At 36.6% G+C, this 15,614-nt stretch overlaps 1 protein-coding gene and 1 long non-coding RNA gene across 2 annotated transcripts in view; both read left to right on the top strand.

The window, feature by feature from the left end:
- LOC147834029 (uncharacterized) overlaps window positions 1-15,614 on the top strand; it is a 1,152,336-nt gene that overhangs the window by 629,065 nt on the left and 507,657 nt on the right. The window lies entirely within an intron of this gene.
- Window positions 6,648-9,620, top strand: LOC147840899 (uncharacterized). The gene is made up of 2 exons (XR_015508071.1): window positions 6,648-9,093; window positions 9,216-9,620. It is a non-coding gene; the product is annotated as an uncharacterized LOC147840899 (long non-coding RNA).

Genomic DNA, 15,614 nt, shown 5'->3' with positions numbered 1-15,614 from the left:
AGATTATTCAGTATACAATGAGTTAAATGGACAGTTTTAGGTAGCAATGCATTGTTTTTACCTCTTTGGATGCAATTGATCAGTAAAAGTCTTTCATCATCTGGAAAGATAGCAATTCATTGACAGCTTGTGCATCATATACTCTGTCAAAACTATGCAGATTAACATTTATAAAACATTTCATTTTTTAAAATGCATTTAAAACGTGTACATGCCTAAAAACTATTAAACACAGTTCTTCACATGTCAAATGTGATCCTGGACCACAAAGCCTTTCTGAGTCAAATTCATAGATTTTTTTTATTCCTTTAAATCATTAGAATATTAACTAAACATTTTGTTTACTTGAAACATTTTATAAATTTATTTAGCAAAAAATACATGAAGACTTAATTTTATTAGTAATATCCATTGTTAAGAATGTAATCTGGAAGACTTTAAAGGGGATTGTCTTTTATTTACATTTTTTAAACCTCATATTCCAGTATTTCAGCCAAATATTGTCCTATCCCTACAACCCATACATCATGGCTTATTTATTCCAAAACAAGTGACTATTATGACTGGTTTTGTGGTTTAGGGTCACAAATTGACATACAACATAACCCAAATGAACACAAAAGTATGTTGGTAATGTCAGCATATATATGGCAGTTTGTAAGGAAATCACGTGTATCCTTATGTTGGATCTATGAATCAGCTATGATAACACACTGATAATTCAACTCAACCAGGCTTTGCTCTCTTAGACAGGGATGATTAAAATAGTAGTTCTTCAGCAACCCTCTGCCCTTCGTCATTGTAGATTACTATCTGCTGCTTCAGTCCAACATCTACATTAGCAGGATGATGAAGATTAAACCAGGGTGGATATTTTCAGCAAGGCAATGACTCAAAACACAGCCAAGGAAACTCTCAAATGCTTGCAGAGAAAGAAAACCAAGCTGTAGAATGGCTCAGCCAATCACCTGACTTTAATCCAATAAAAGTCTAAATGAAGATTAGATGTAATAGATGAGATCCACAGAACTATCAAGATTGTTACACTGTTGAAGCATTTGAAAGAAAATCACACCCGAGCAATGCATGTGCCTTCATTCCCCATATGAGAGGCATCTTTAAGCTGCCATCACCAAAAAGCCTTTTACAGTATATAAAGTATTAAATACATTTCAGTAGTTCAGTACTTTCACCTCGTGTTATCTTATTCTCATTGTTATCTTATTTATTTATTTATTTATTTATTTATTTATTTATTTATTTATTGTTGTTTTAAGTTTTGTAATTCCAAGTTAACAGTCAACAGGTCAAAGAATATGTCAAAGTAACACTGACTGATGCTTTATCGAGATTTGTTTACAGAGATACGTCACTCGCTTGTGCACAAGCTAGAAGAATGAAATCAACGGAAGAGCCATTTTTAAATACACAGCCGAGACATCACATCGTAATAATTTGTACATATAATAATGAGCCATGGTCGACCCAAGCTTAAACTTGTTATTGTCTTGATTAATAGCCACTAAGCCAAGAAGAAGAGCAGAATCTATCCTGTGCCCCGCAGTTGTTTAAAAGGCTGTCTAAAGCGCGAACCGTTTTGCTTACTCATGTGCGGTCGCTGTGCGTCAATATTTGAAATAAGGAACTTCTTGAGCTGATGATGATAACGTGCATGTGATTATTGAAGTGGTTCTGACATCTGATCCTTTCGGACAAACGAGAGAATGAAGCAAAAACAAAGGAGCAACTGATTCTTTCAGCAACCTAAAACATGAACAAACTGCCATGTTTAACTATTATCATCGCCTTTTGGACTATTATTAACTCGGAATGACGGAATTACCTTTTAACAGAGGTTACATGTGCTGGTGAAGATTAAAGTTACAGATGGGAGGTTTGTACGGACTGTGAGCTATATGTTGTGTTATGTTTTTACTCAAATAAGGACTAAATGTCTGTTGTATGTAGTTTGTCTGTAATTGGCTTCACATTCACAGATGGTTTGCCCCATGTGAGGAGTTTAAGTATCTCTGGGTGTGTTCACAAATGAGGGAAGGATGGAATGTGAGACTGACAGGCAGATCGGGGGAGCGGTAGCAGTAATACGGTCTATATACCGGCCTGTTGTGGTAAAGAAAGAGCTGAGCCGAAAGGCAAAGCTTTCAATTTACTGGTCAATCTATGTTCCTGTTCTTACCTATGGTCATGAGCTTTGGATCATGACCGAAAGGACAAGATCTTGGATACAAGTGGCCGAAATGAGTTTCCTTCGAAGGGTGGCAGGGCGCACTCTTATGGATAGGGTGATGGGCTCTGACACTCAGGAGGACCTCGGAGTAGAGCCCTGATCCTAAACATCGAGAGAAGTCAGCTGAGGTGGCTCAGGCATCTGTTTCGGATGTCTTCTGGAAGCCTACCTTGGGAGGTGTTTCAGGCATGTCCCACCGAGAGAAGGCAAGACCTAGGACACGCTGGAGGGACTATGTCTCCCGACTGGCCTGGGAAACGCCTTAGACTGCTGCCCCCACGACCTGGCCCCGGAGAAGCAGTTAAAAATGGGTGAATGAATGATAATTGCAGACGTTGCAGTAGGCTATTTTATACTATCATTGATCTGCAGTTATAATCATTGGTACCCTTTAAGCAGTGGAAACGCAAGCCTGATAAAAGTGACCCATACCGACCTGTACTGTACTGAATTGTTCCACTCAGTGGAAATGGGCCAATAGAGATCCTTTTGGGCAGAGCTATTGAGTACATGTTGTAGTTTTACCCATTAATCAGTCGTTGTCAGTTTTGTTAGCAATATACATCTTCCAATGATCCAATCGGTTGCCAAAGGATGAAATCATGCATTGGCCTACTTTTTTTTTTTTTTTTTTTCTCATCAGGGCCATTAGATGGGCATCACGATATAGAAAAAAAAGAACAGCCTTAACTTTCATATATTGCCAACTTCAAGACAATTTGGGACTACAAAGAAGAGACTTTTTATAAACTAAGCTTTCGATAAAGATAAAACTCTATATGGTATATGGATTTTTAATGTATAACTAGTCTACTCTACTGCAGTCCTACTAAGATTGTCCTAATCTACCACCATGCAGTGTCTCTTCAGATTACCCGCCAAAACCACCCCTAAAAACCACCCCTCAGTATACCTGTCAAATTTACTGCATAATCCCCATTGAATCTCTAAAGTCAGGGTTGACTTCCAAAGCAGCTTTAATACGACAGTCAGAATCAGTTTATGACCTGTTGAGTTTACCTCAAGCAAACAAACCAGCTGGCGTGTTATTGCATTCTCTTACTTATAATTGCGCAGATTACAATTACACAGCTAAACGAGCATCAACACGTGCACGGTCAGATGAAGCGGGACTGCAGAAAACCAGCGCTGATTACCCGCATGAAGTTGCTTTTCCTCTTTAAAGATTATTGCTGTAAATTTGGGGATTACAGCTTTTATGCGAGTGCTGTAGACGTTGGCCCACCACCTCTTTTACTGGGCCGTTAACCCGCTATGATTAAAACATGAGTACACATATACTTAAATGCACCGAGCATATATTTTAGAAACATTACAAGACCTCTGCAAAACAGCCTGGAGAGCACTTCAAATGGTATAAAAATTGCTGGTGATTTAATCAACCGGCTGCGCAGGAAGTTTGTTGTGGAATTAGCCGTAGCCATACTCCTTTTTTTGACTTATTGCAGAAAATTCAATCTGAACACAAACTAATGGAGTAGCTCAATCGCAATCTGACTCAAAAAAAGAAAAGAAAAAATGCCTGTGTACAGCAAAGCCTGAGTCATTAAATCATTAGCGGGCATTAAGAGAGCTCTCACATCATATATCACACAGACGGCGAATTACATGCTCTCTGGAATCCAAATTGAGAGCTGGAAACATTACAGCAACTTTCACACAACGCAGGCAGTGCAAATAAAGCTGTGGTATGTGTGTGTGAGTGATGGTGAATGGTGTTGACGTGAGACATGTTGCCTCTTTATTGACCCTGTGGTTTTTTTCAAGGTTCAGAACATCTCGGTGAGCTCGCATTGAAGTCCTATTGACGTATCTACAGGTGCTTATAGATTCTCTATTAACAGGCACTATATGCTTCACACAAGGCCTTGACAAATGCAGTAACGGCTTGTCAATAAATAGACCGTCAACTATGGTGAAGGACACAGTCTACGGATATAATAATTAACTTTGTAAATGTAGCCAAGTTATTTTATTTCCATTTATTTCACCGTATTTTGTTATATTATCTTGGCATTGCATTGCTATTGTGCAGTAGGGTTGCCAATCAAGCCTTTTTTTTTCTATTCTGATAAGTTGCAATCCTTGTTTCATTTGTTTTCTTTCACTGTTTGATAAGCTTTTGAATAGTCTTTTGCTGAAATTATAAATATTTCAGTATTGTGATTCCTGAAAAGGGTTGGGTATTGTTTTTTTGTTTTTTTTTAAACCGGTGCTAAATCGATACTTTTAAAACGGTACCGGTGCCAAAATTGTGCCTGAACCGATACTTTTTAGCCACAAAATTAATCGTTAAAAAAAAAAAATATATATATATATATATATATATATATATATATATATATATATATATATAACTAACATTATAATTGAACAATATAAATATATATTTATAATACGTTTAAAGTAAACACCAATTAATATTTTATTTATTTGAATTGCATTAATATATTACTTTTAATCATTTGTTTAATAGCATAAATGCTAGTTTTGCATTATGCTGTTAACACTACATTAGCTTACTACTGACCTGTGGAAAGGCTGTCATCAAAATTAGGGAACACCTTTTTTCTGGGTTTGGGGCTTGTGACTACTTTTTCATGGACATCAGGGATCTAATGATTTGCCTTAATCTGAATAAGACAATATTATGATTCATGTGTTTACATGAGCTGCTTTCTGAATGTTACATTCATGATTCCCAATTACATGTTATAGATCCATCAACGTCATTGCGTCACCAGCCTATTAATGTTTCCTCCGCAGTTTGTGTCTGTGGTCCTTTAAGATATTAAAAAAATCGCTGTTTACGTGGTAGACTCTTGATCAGAGTATTGTCTTAATCATATTAAAATCAGAGTATTGGTATCCATGTAAACGTACTCAAATAATATGTCAGATGATGATACAAGCTGTCAGAGATGGTCCATTCCTCACCTTTAAGGTGATTCCATGAGCCCTCACATTTTATTAGTTTGACGTGTTTCACCCTTACACGCAATTTTTGTAACATCTGCTGCATGTTTATGTGTCAGAATCCTTGCTTGTAAAATATAGCCATACTGTAGAATGCTTAGTTTAAGCAAATTAGATAAATGTGATCATGCGTGTAAATAACGTGAGTCGCTCGCTGCATGCGCCTTACTGCGCGCTTTGCCTTCTATAAGCTACAATAACAAACGCCTGACATCGCTAACATCCGTATCCCTCAAAGCTGTTTAGAATAAAACATTTAGAGATGGTGTGACACAACCAGCAGATGCGCCACTCAAATCAGAGCACAGCTCGCACATGACAATTGATAGTATCACACACCAGACGTGCACATTCGCATGTTATTTAAAATTAAGCTATTCAGATGGGGCTCTGTGGCTAGGCAGAAATATGAAGTAAATATAAAGTAAATATGAAGAGTCGTGGCTGGACGCCGTGGACAACCGCTGACTTGCGAATTCTAAAATGCATGGCGCTGCGCATCACCGAGCGGCGCTTCTGGTGCGCGACCTGCTTTACATTCTTGTTGCAGCACCGAAATTAGGCACTGAAATTTATATGCTGATTTTATCCGGTGCATACCGGTTCCAAAGGTAGCGGTGCCATAGTAGCACCGAGTTTTGGTACCCAACCCTTTTCCTGAATTGAGTATAACTATAAGCATAATTATAAAAATAAAAGTTAAGTGAACTTCAATTCAATTCAATTAATAGTTTTAAGTTGGAACAGAAATACTTAACATTTATTCACTGTTCATTTTCCTTCATCTTTCTCATGCTAATGACTGTTCATTTACCGCGCAAGTCAAGCTTGACTCAACCGGACACCGTCTAAAATGATAGAAACTAATAGCCATAACCGTGGCTTAAATTTTTACTGCTGCTCGTCAGCTAGGACTACATTCTCTGTTGTGTGAAGCAAACAGTCACACAAATGTAAAGAACCCGTCTGTGCGTTAGACAAAAAAAAGCTAATATATATATATATATATATATATATATATATATATATATATATATATATATATATATATATATATACATACACATACTGTACCTGCACAATGTTTCGTTTTTTTTTTTTTTTTTTTATAAAATGATGTTGACAAATAAGGGCATAATAGAAGGTAAAATAAATGTTTGTCTAATAAATAAAGCTTTAAAATAAGCATTTTCTCTAGACAATCAGTTTGGGTCTTCAAAAAAATCTTTGGAAAAAAAGGTGGGACTCGAAGTAAAAAAGGTTCAGAACCCCTGTGTTACACCACCAGTAAGTAATGAAACTTTTGATTAAGTATGACTGTTCAGTCAAACAAAAAAAATAAAAAAAATCATTTAAGAGCCACTGTTCCTAGTCTAGGCCTTTCCAAAAGTAGCTGTCCTGTGTGGAAGATAATGCTTTCTGAGTCGGCTGACTCCTCTATTCCCGATCCCTGCTGGGCTGATACATGGGGACTTCCCGAGCCAGACTCTGGGAGGTCAATCTTCTGAGGTAACCATTACCGGAGCTTGTATGTGGATCATCCCTGGCTAATCTTGCCCCTGCAGCTTGTCTCCCTAAAGCTTTTTCCTGCACGGAGCAGGGGCAAACGCAGCCACCCATGCAGCAGGAGCAGCAGGAACCAGTGTGCCTTGCCAAAAGACCTACAGAGAGATGCTGGTTAACCAACCGGATCAATACGGTGGGCTCCGTGATCTCTCGGACCCCTGCTTGTGTTATTATTTCCCTCCCTCCCTCAGATATTTAGCTAATAGTAAATATTAGAGTTGAGAGCTGGGCTAATGGACGTACACGTTGCACATATTAGGCATAAGAGCTCCTGTCGGCCATTAAGCCCGGTTGCTAAACGGTTAATAAAGAAAGGCTTTTGTCTCTTGTCTAACAAGCCTCTTACCGTTGCTTCAAAATGTCTGGCATTCTCTTTCATAGCTGGTCCTCTGGGTCACCCGAAGACTGGAATCGCAGACAGACGAGAAGGAGAGAATGAGGAAAGGGGAGGACAGAATTACTCAGCCCTTGGAAAAGAATGAAAAAGGGTCAGATTTTAATGGTGGTCTGCCCAGCTCGGAGGATCCCATTGGTTTATTAGAGCAGAGCCTCTTACCACTCCAAATTACCAAGAGATAGTGAGAGAGTACAGCTGGATGATGATGATGATGATGTGTGTGTGTGTGTGTGTGTGTGTGTGTGTGTGTGTGTTTTAATATACATTTCTTTTCTCTCTCTCTCTCCTCCATCTCCATACTTTTGGTCTTCTGGGTTGTTTTTGTATCAGGAAGTCTCCAAGGGTGGTTTTTCCACTGACCACACCGCTCGTCTGCCCCCTGTCACAGGAGAGAAAAATAACAAGGTACAAGGGTTATTGAGACGCAGACGAGAGAGAGAATGCAAAGCGAACAGCAAGACAGAAAGAGAATAAAATAAAGAGAAAATGTCACACGAGGTCGATCTAAAACAAAATTATAGGCAATTAGTGTGTCTTCTATCAATATCCCTTTTTTACTGCCGAGATGATCTCCGAAAAGAGCATCATTATACCTATTTTGCATTATACTGTATTACTGTTGAGCGGTTTAAAAGGGTATTTCATCAGTTATCTTTGTGTCATTCCAAACCTACTCCCCAAAAGAACGTTAGCAGAATGTCAGAGCTTCTTTTTGGTTTTGTGCATGAAGTAAAAATGGATGAAGACTGCAAAGCTCCAGAAATACTCTAAATGTAGTCCATGGCCTATATTCCACATCTACCGAAGGCATAAAACAGTTTTACTTGAGGAAAACATCATTTATTGATAACCTTGCTTATTAGAAATGATCATCGTTCACTTTAAAGGGTGAGCTTAGAAACAATTGTCATTAGCTATGCTTCCATTCACCTAATTTATGCACATCTCAAATATCTCGTTGATGGAAACAGCAAGATGTGCAGAAATTTTCTAAATAATAACTGAGTATAGGATAAACTTTTTATCCAATAAGAAAAGATGCGCATAAACTCTGATGAAAACACTTTTACTGAACGAATTCCAGTATGTGTATTAAAAAAGGTCATGTGATTTTGTTATAGGAGATCATGTGATCATAAAAAATGTGTGTGAATGGACAAACTAGCAGGCTGAGCACATTATAAAATATCTGGAATGTAGTTTTGTCATTCTTTAGGACCTTAACCATTTCAGTATTAGTGTTATTATTTTATTAATTACCTCCAGAACTGTCAAGAGCATCAGTGCTCCACGTCTGATGCCTTCAGTTCAAACGCCTCCACGCGTTCATTGCATGTCGGCATACTGTTTTCTGAGTTTCAAGAAATGTATTAAATAAGTAGGAGATTCAAGCAGATTCTCCTACCACAGCAAATTCCATTTTTACAGTTGATATTTGGCGCCTGTTTATCAGGAAGTGACGATTTTGTTCTCTTTTACTCATTGGATGGAAACGTTGCTTTATTTGCATGTTTCTTATACGATATTCCAGTTTTTCGCATAAATTTAATTCACATTTTGGATGGAAACATAGCTAATGTGAAGAAAGAAATTAATATGGGTTTGAACAACTTTGAAACAATAAGAATAACATCAATATTTTTTTTTACAAAAACTTGATTTCTGTTGTATGGGGCAACATATGGGTCATTTTGGTGCCTGCATCAGGATACGTTTGAAGTCATTTTATAAATGCATAGAAAGCGCATTAGTTTAATTCAGTTCATGCTTATTTTTATAGCACTTTTACGATGTAGATTGTGTCAAAGCAGCTTAACATAGAAATTGTAGTAAACTAAAACAGTGTCTGTTCAGTTTTCAGAGTTTCAGTTTAGTTTAGTTCAGTGTGGTTTAATTTTCACTGCTGAAAGTCCAAACACTAAAGAGCAAATCTTTTGATGTGCAGCTCCACAAATCCCAAACCAAGCAAGCCGCAGTGGCGACAGTGGCAAGGAGCAAACTTTAAAGTGTGGCATCCAATTTAATGTTTCAAAATATATTTGTAAACATAAATTGTCTAAATAATGTGCTATCATCATTGTTCACATTTTTTATTAGAAACACTTTATTTTGACATTCCATTTGAGTATTAGTAGACTGTCTGCTTAATATCTGTTGATTCTGCTGCTAAACACACATTTCAATCTTATTTATTGGTCTTTTGTATGACATTCCAAATGAAATATAGAGAGGTATATTGTAATGCATTGTCCATTATTACTCCCACCCCCTAATCTCTTATTCATTAACTCAACAAAACAATAAATACATAAATACCAAATTAAGAAAATTAATACATTAGAGCATGACATCAGAATAACTGGATACAGATGGGAAAAATAATAATAATTAAAATGATAATACTGAAAAAAACCTTCTGATAAAATAGTAAATGTTACAAGTTGCCAGCACCAGGTGTAATAAGCAGGCGTTTGATGTAATCAGGAAAGGAATCCCAAGTCTTATAAAAGGAATCTAGTGAGCCAGAGTGTGAGCATCTCAGCTTTTCAAGTCTGATAACTGACTATAAGAAACTTTGCAAGCACATGTCAACTTACACTAACCCTAACCCCAACCCCAACCTAACAGTTTACATACTTAGTTGGCATGTAGATGCAATGTAACTTAAACTTTAAACAGTAAATTCAACAAACGGACCATGTAATTAAAGTGACCTATTTATTTATTCAGATATTAAACAACATACTCAGTCCTATACTTATTAAAATTAATAAATTATTAAGTGCTTAAACTTATTGCTGAAAACCTTACATTTTAAAAATCAACATTTATTATTTGGAGCACGGTGGCTCAGTGGTTAGAAGAAGGTCACTGATTCGAGTCCCGGCTGGGCCAGTTGGCATTTCTATGTGGAGTTTGCATGCTCTCCCTGTGTTTTCGTTTTCTCTGGGTGCTCCGGTTTCCCCCACAGTCCAAACAAATTTGCTATAAATTAATTAAATGGTAACACTTTACTATAAGGTCCATTAGTTAATGCATTTACTAACATGAACTAATCATGAACAACACATGTACAGCATTTATTAATATTAATTAAACATTTACTAATGCATTATTAGCGTCCAAGTCCGTGTTTGTTAACATTAGTTAATGCACTGAGTTAACATGAACTAACCATGAACTACTGTATTTTCATTAACTAACGTTTACTAACATGAATAAATACTGTAGTAAATGTATTGTTCATTGTTTGTTCATGTTAGTAAATGCATTAATTAACATTAACTAATAAAAATTATTGTAAAGTGTGACCAATTAAATTACCTAAATTAGTCTTAGTATGTAAATAAGTGTGTGTGGATGTTTCCCAGCACTGGGTTGCGGCTGGAAGGGCACCCGATGTGTAAAACATATGCCGGAATAGTTGGTTGTTCATTCTGCTGTGGTAAGGGACTAAGCCGAAGAAAAATGAATGAATGAATTTAATTATTTGTATGTGTCAGCACTGTGATCTTTTTAATGGAGTATTTTGATTTATTCTTTCATTTTTTTTTCGGCTTTAGTCTCTTTCTTAATCAGGGGTCACCACAGCGGAATGAACCACCAACTTATCCAGCATATGTTTTATACAACAGATGCCATCCGCAACCCATCACTGGCAAAAATTAGTATTTTAATGTCAGTAAATTATTATTATTATTATTATTATTATTATTATTATTATTATTATTATTATTATTAATAATAATAATAATAATAATAATAATAATAATAATAATAATAATTCTGACCAATCTTTTTGGTATATAAACAATTGCTACACTAAATTACATGTTTATTGCTTAGAATGACATGATTTTGTAGCCCTTTTTAAATTCAGTTAAACTGAATACACTAATATATATAAATTATGAATCATATTTTGAGCTTTGACATCCACCATTTTGCTTTTGGCTCATGTATATATTAAAAATAACTATTTAATTTATTTATTATATATAAACATTTAAACCAACAAACAAATCAACCTAAGAATGTCATTTTTAGGTTAGCTACCTCTTTAAAGTCACAACACCCACCTAATGTGATGACATCATGGCGTTCCATGCCTGTTGCCAGGGGAAATTATAATTATTCCATCTTGTTTGTATGCATTAAAGGCTTTAAAGCATGCATGACAAATCTTCACAGAAGTTTACTTGTAAGAATTTCCGTTTAAAATTACACTTGCATAACTAACAAAGTCTGTACAGGTATGAGTCGGTGCATGTGTGTCATGTTAAGCAAATCTGATGCTTCACTGGAGCCTGGTTAAGTTCTGGTTAAGGGGATTACGCTTCATGAAGTGCACTGCAGAGCAACACTGCCACCTAATGGCCTCTGCGACACCCATTCAAGCTGCCACCTGCATCTATAAGTGTGTGGATATGCTTTGCGTGTGCATGCATCTGTATGTGATAAAAGGCTGAAGATGAGAAACGGTTATGGATTATGGGCTACGCTGAAAATCCAATACATCTGCCATATGAATAGGAAACGTTAAAAGCGGGAGGGAGAAAAAAAGAAGAAGAATTGAGGGTTGGAGGAGCAGTGACTCATATGAATCATATGAATGCACATTGGCGCTTTATTTTGTAACTCACGGAAGCTCAGTAACATGAAGGTTAGCCAAGGACTCCCAAAGTGGCAATAAAATTACTGTAGTGTGGGCTTTTACCAAATGCATGTAAAAACAACCTGTAAAAGTAATGGGCCAGCAATCACAGGAGTCAGCATCTCTGCTATATTACACTACCCTGAACTCTGTCTCATTCTTTCTCTATCTCTCCTTCTCTTTCTCTCTCTCTCTCCACACTCTTGGCTCGGAAATGAGTACATCTCACACATCATAATTCTATTCTCCCCATCGCTCGCTCTCTCTCTCTCTTTCTCTCTCTTTTACGCACACACACACACACACTGCCCGCTCCAGTAAACCAATACATCATTTCCCTAGTAGAGTCTGTCTGCTCTCCTCATCTGTTAGACGTGGGTTTATGAAGCATCAGCACAGTCCAGGCAGGAGCCCTTTACCATAGTGCAGGGTTCAAACCATGAGTCCTCTACGGGTCCTTGAATGCATATATCTCTGTTTTTACTTTATAACTTAAGCGCAGCTATATTTGACACTAAATTTAAAGTGTCCTCTAAAAATAGCTTGAGTTTTCTGGATTTAGTTCAAGTCTTGAATAGCTTTCAATTTATCTGTATGTTACAGTACTCTTAAGGCCAATTCCAAACGCAGTGACAGACGGCGACGGATACTTTTTTTATCGGGTTTAGTCGGATCAGTGTGTTACACTCGTCGGTGTCTGTTAGAGTTCGCTTTTTTGCTGATTGAACATGCTGAATTGACATAAAATGTTTTATATGGATGGTCTGTTATCTGGTGATTGTCCACATTTGTCAGCATCTTTCAAGGCAGTGTTGACTAAGTTAACTTATTAGCAGATATCACATTTAAAAGGAACTCTTTCTCCTCCTCCATGCTTCTGAATTTGGAGGGAGGAAAAGCTCTCAACTATAATCTCATTCAACTTTGGTCAAACATAGTGTAAAAGTAATCCAAAATATGTCAGAACTTGTAAAAGTCACTTATAGCTAGGTACAATTAAGGAATCTACCAAGTATTATACTGTAAATCTATGAGCCAGTGTGGTTATAGGCAGACAATTTAATTCATACAAAAACATATTAGGGGTGGCCACGGTGGCTCAGTAGTTTGCACTGTCGCCTTAAAGAAGGGGTGTCCACACTCGGTCCTGGAGGGCCAGTGTCCTGGAGGGTTTAGCTAGATATACTAGAAATTTCCAGGCAGGTGTGTTGAAGCGAGTAGGAGCTAAAGTCAGCAGGACACCGGCCCTCCATGACCGAATTTGGACTATTAGAGCAAGAAGGTCACTGGTTCAAGTCCTGGCTGTGTCAGTTGACATTTCTGTATGGAGTTTGCATATTCTCCCCATGTTTCCTTCGGGGTCCTCCGGTTTCCCACACAGTCCAAAGACATGCGCTAAAACAAAAACTCATTGAATGAGCTCAATTTAATTGAGGGCACAATTTCCATAACAAATTAGTTTAGAACCTACTAAAAAACACTATTTATACAATTAAATGCAATTGAGTTGATCCAACATGATTTTTTTCATATAAAAGTTTAAATACATTTGCATTTTTTTTACTTAAACTCAAAGGTCTGATTAAATCATGTATGTCTATTATGTGTCGTACATTTAAAAGTCTCAGTTTTATTTGAAGTTATCCTAAATGAACTAAAAGAGCCATTTTTAAGCATATTTCATGAGTTACATATACAGTAGATTGAGACTGATCTCAGAACTAATTTCAGGACAGTTATCGCTCATTAAGCAAAGCAACAAACTGCATTTTTGCTAATTAAGCTGCCAACACACAAAGCACGTGTGCTTCTGGTCATCTCAAAACTCAAAGCATTACATGAAAATCTTCTAGATCTTCAAACTTAAGTGAAGATTCAACTCTAACAAGTCTTTTTATAAACTTTAAACACCTAAGATTACTTTTATTGTCAACGTTTCCCTCTCTTAATTTAATCCTATGCAAAGCATGCTGGGAACTACAACCCTCCCAACTAGGCAGCTGGACCAACACAAAGCGCTCCCTCTCTTAGAGAGAGAGAGAATTTTGAATTTTGAATACACTTTTATTTAATACAAAAATTTTAAACAACAACATGTTTTATTGCTTTAAACAAACACATTTCAAAATCACATTATATTTTCTTCAAAAATCAGTACATTGTTTTCAACCCAACACAACATATTTTTTACACTCCACATGTCTTCAAACTTGTCCAACTCGTTCATTGGCAAATAAAAATTAAAATCATGCCTTATTCTTGCTCTGATAAGCCCTTTAAAAATCAGTTCAACTTTATGATTGGTCTCATACAAAATCTTGTGCCTCCTACTCATGTATATGGTCATTTTTGCTTGTCCTAATATAAAATTTAACAGACGCCCTTTTCCTTTTTCTTTCTTTCCACATTTAAAACCAAACACAAACACAGTTTTTAAAACCAAACACAAACACAGTTTTTGTAAACATCTCATCAACAGAAAGGAAAATAACCTCCAATAAATTGAATAAAGACCCCAGTCTTTCACAATGCATAAAACAATGAAAAGTTGTCTCTCTTTCATCACAAAAAAGACATTTGTCATGCACAGTTGGATTCAGTATTGAAATAAAAGAGAGAGAGAGAGAGAGAGAGAGAGAGAGAGAGAGAGAGAGAGAGAGAGAGAGAGAGAAGAGAGAGAGAGAGAGAGAGAAAGAGAGAGAGAGAGATAGTAAGAACCTTCTGTGGGTAATAGTGCCTCATCAGTGTCAGAGGAAAATAGTCAGACTATAGAAACTAATAGAATGGCTTAAATAACCATGCAGAAAAAGCTTAGCTGAATGTACAACACTGATCTTTGAAGCAGATGAACTAAAGAAGTAAGAACAGCTGAAAACAAGAAACTGAGACCACAATTTTCATAGGCTTACCGAAATGTTGTCGACCATGTCCATACCTTTGGCAACAAGTTACCAATCTTGTGAAGGCTGCTTCTAGCATTGTAACGTTCCATGTCACAGAGCTCTCATCTCAAATGGATTTCTTGAACAAGACAACAAGTTCATTACTCAATTGATTTTAACCCAACAAAGAACCTTTAGGATGTCGCCACTTGCTTGGTTGGGACTTTTAGCAGTGATTCAATTCAATTAAACCACACTGAACTAAACTGAACCGAACTTCAGCTGTGAAAAAAATTGGACAGTCACAATTTTCTAGAACTTTTATGTGAAGCTGCTTTGACTCAATCAACATTGTAAAAGTGCTATATAAAAAAAAATGAATTGGATAGAATGTGCTAAAGATTTTCATCATGAATATGCAGCAAATCTCTATTAACTGTGTGGTGACATCATGTAAATATGAACCAAATTCTTGTTGAATGTATGCAGTACTAAGGCAAAAGTTGGTCTATTTTGCCATATCTCTTGAGGTAACCTAACTATTTTAGGTATTGTCAAAAAAGCGGTCAATTCATATGACTTACATTTTTAAATGGAGCTGTGCCCATAAACCCCCATTTTTCATTCAGGGATGTGCAAATTCTACAAACTTGTACCAAATAGATTGTTCAAGTTAAATTGAATTAGCCACTAAAAAAAAAAAAAAGTTACAAACTGCCATCACATTGCGTTGATCCAACTCAGTACCAACAAGGTGTACTGATAATGACCTAATCTGTCCAGTGAGTGTGCAATACTTAAGGCCCTTGTCAAGCTATTTCACACGGTCCTTTAATATCACTTAAATGTAAAAACAGCCCAATTAGTTGT

Source organism: Danio rerio, chromosome 14 (assembly GCF_052040795.2).
Source record: "Danio rerio strain M-AB ecotype USA chromosome 14, GRCz13ab, whole genome shotgun sequence".
NCBI lineage: Eukaryota > Metazoa > Chordata > Actinopteri > Cypriniformes > Danionidae > Danio > Danio rerio.
Note: the sequence above shows the minus strand (reverse complement) of the source record. Positions and strands in the feature narration are given on the sequence as shown.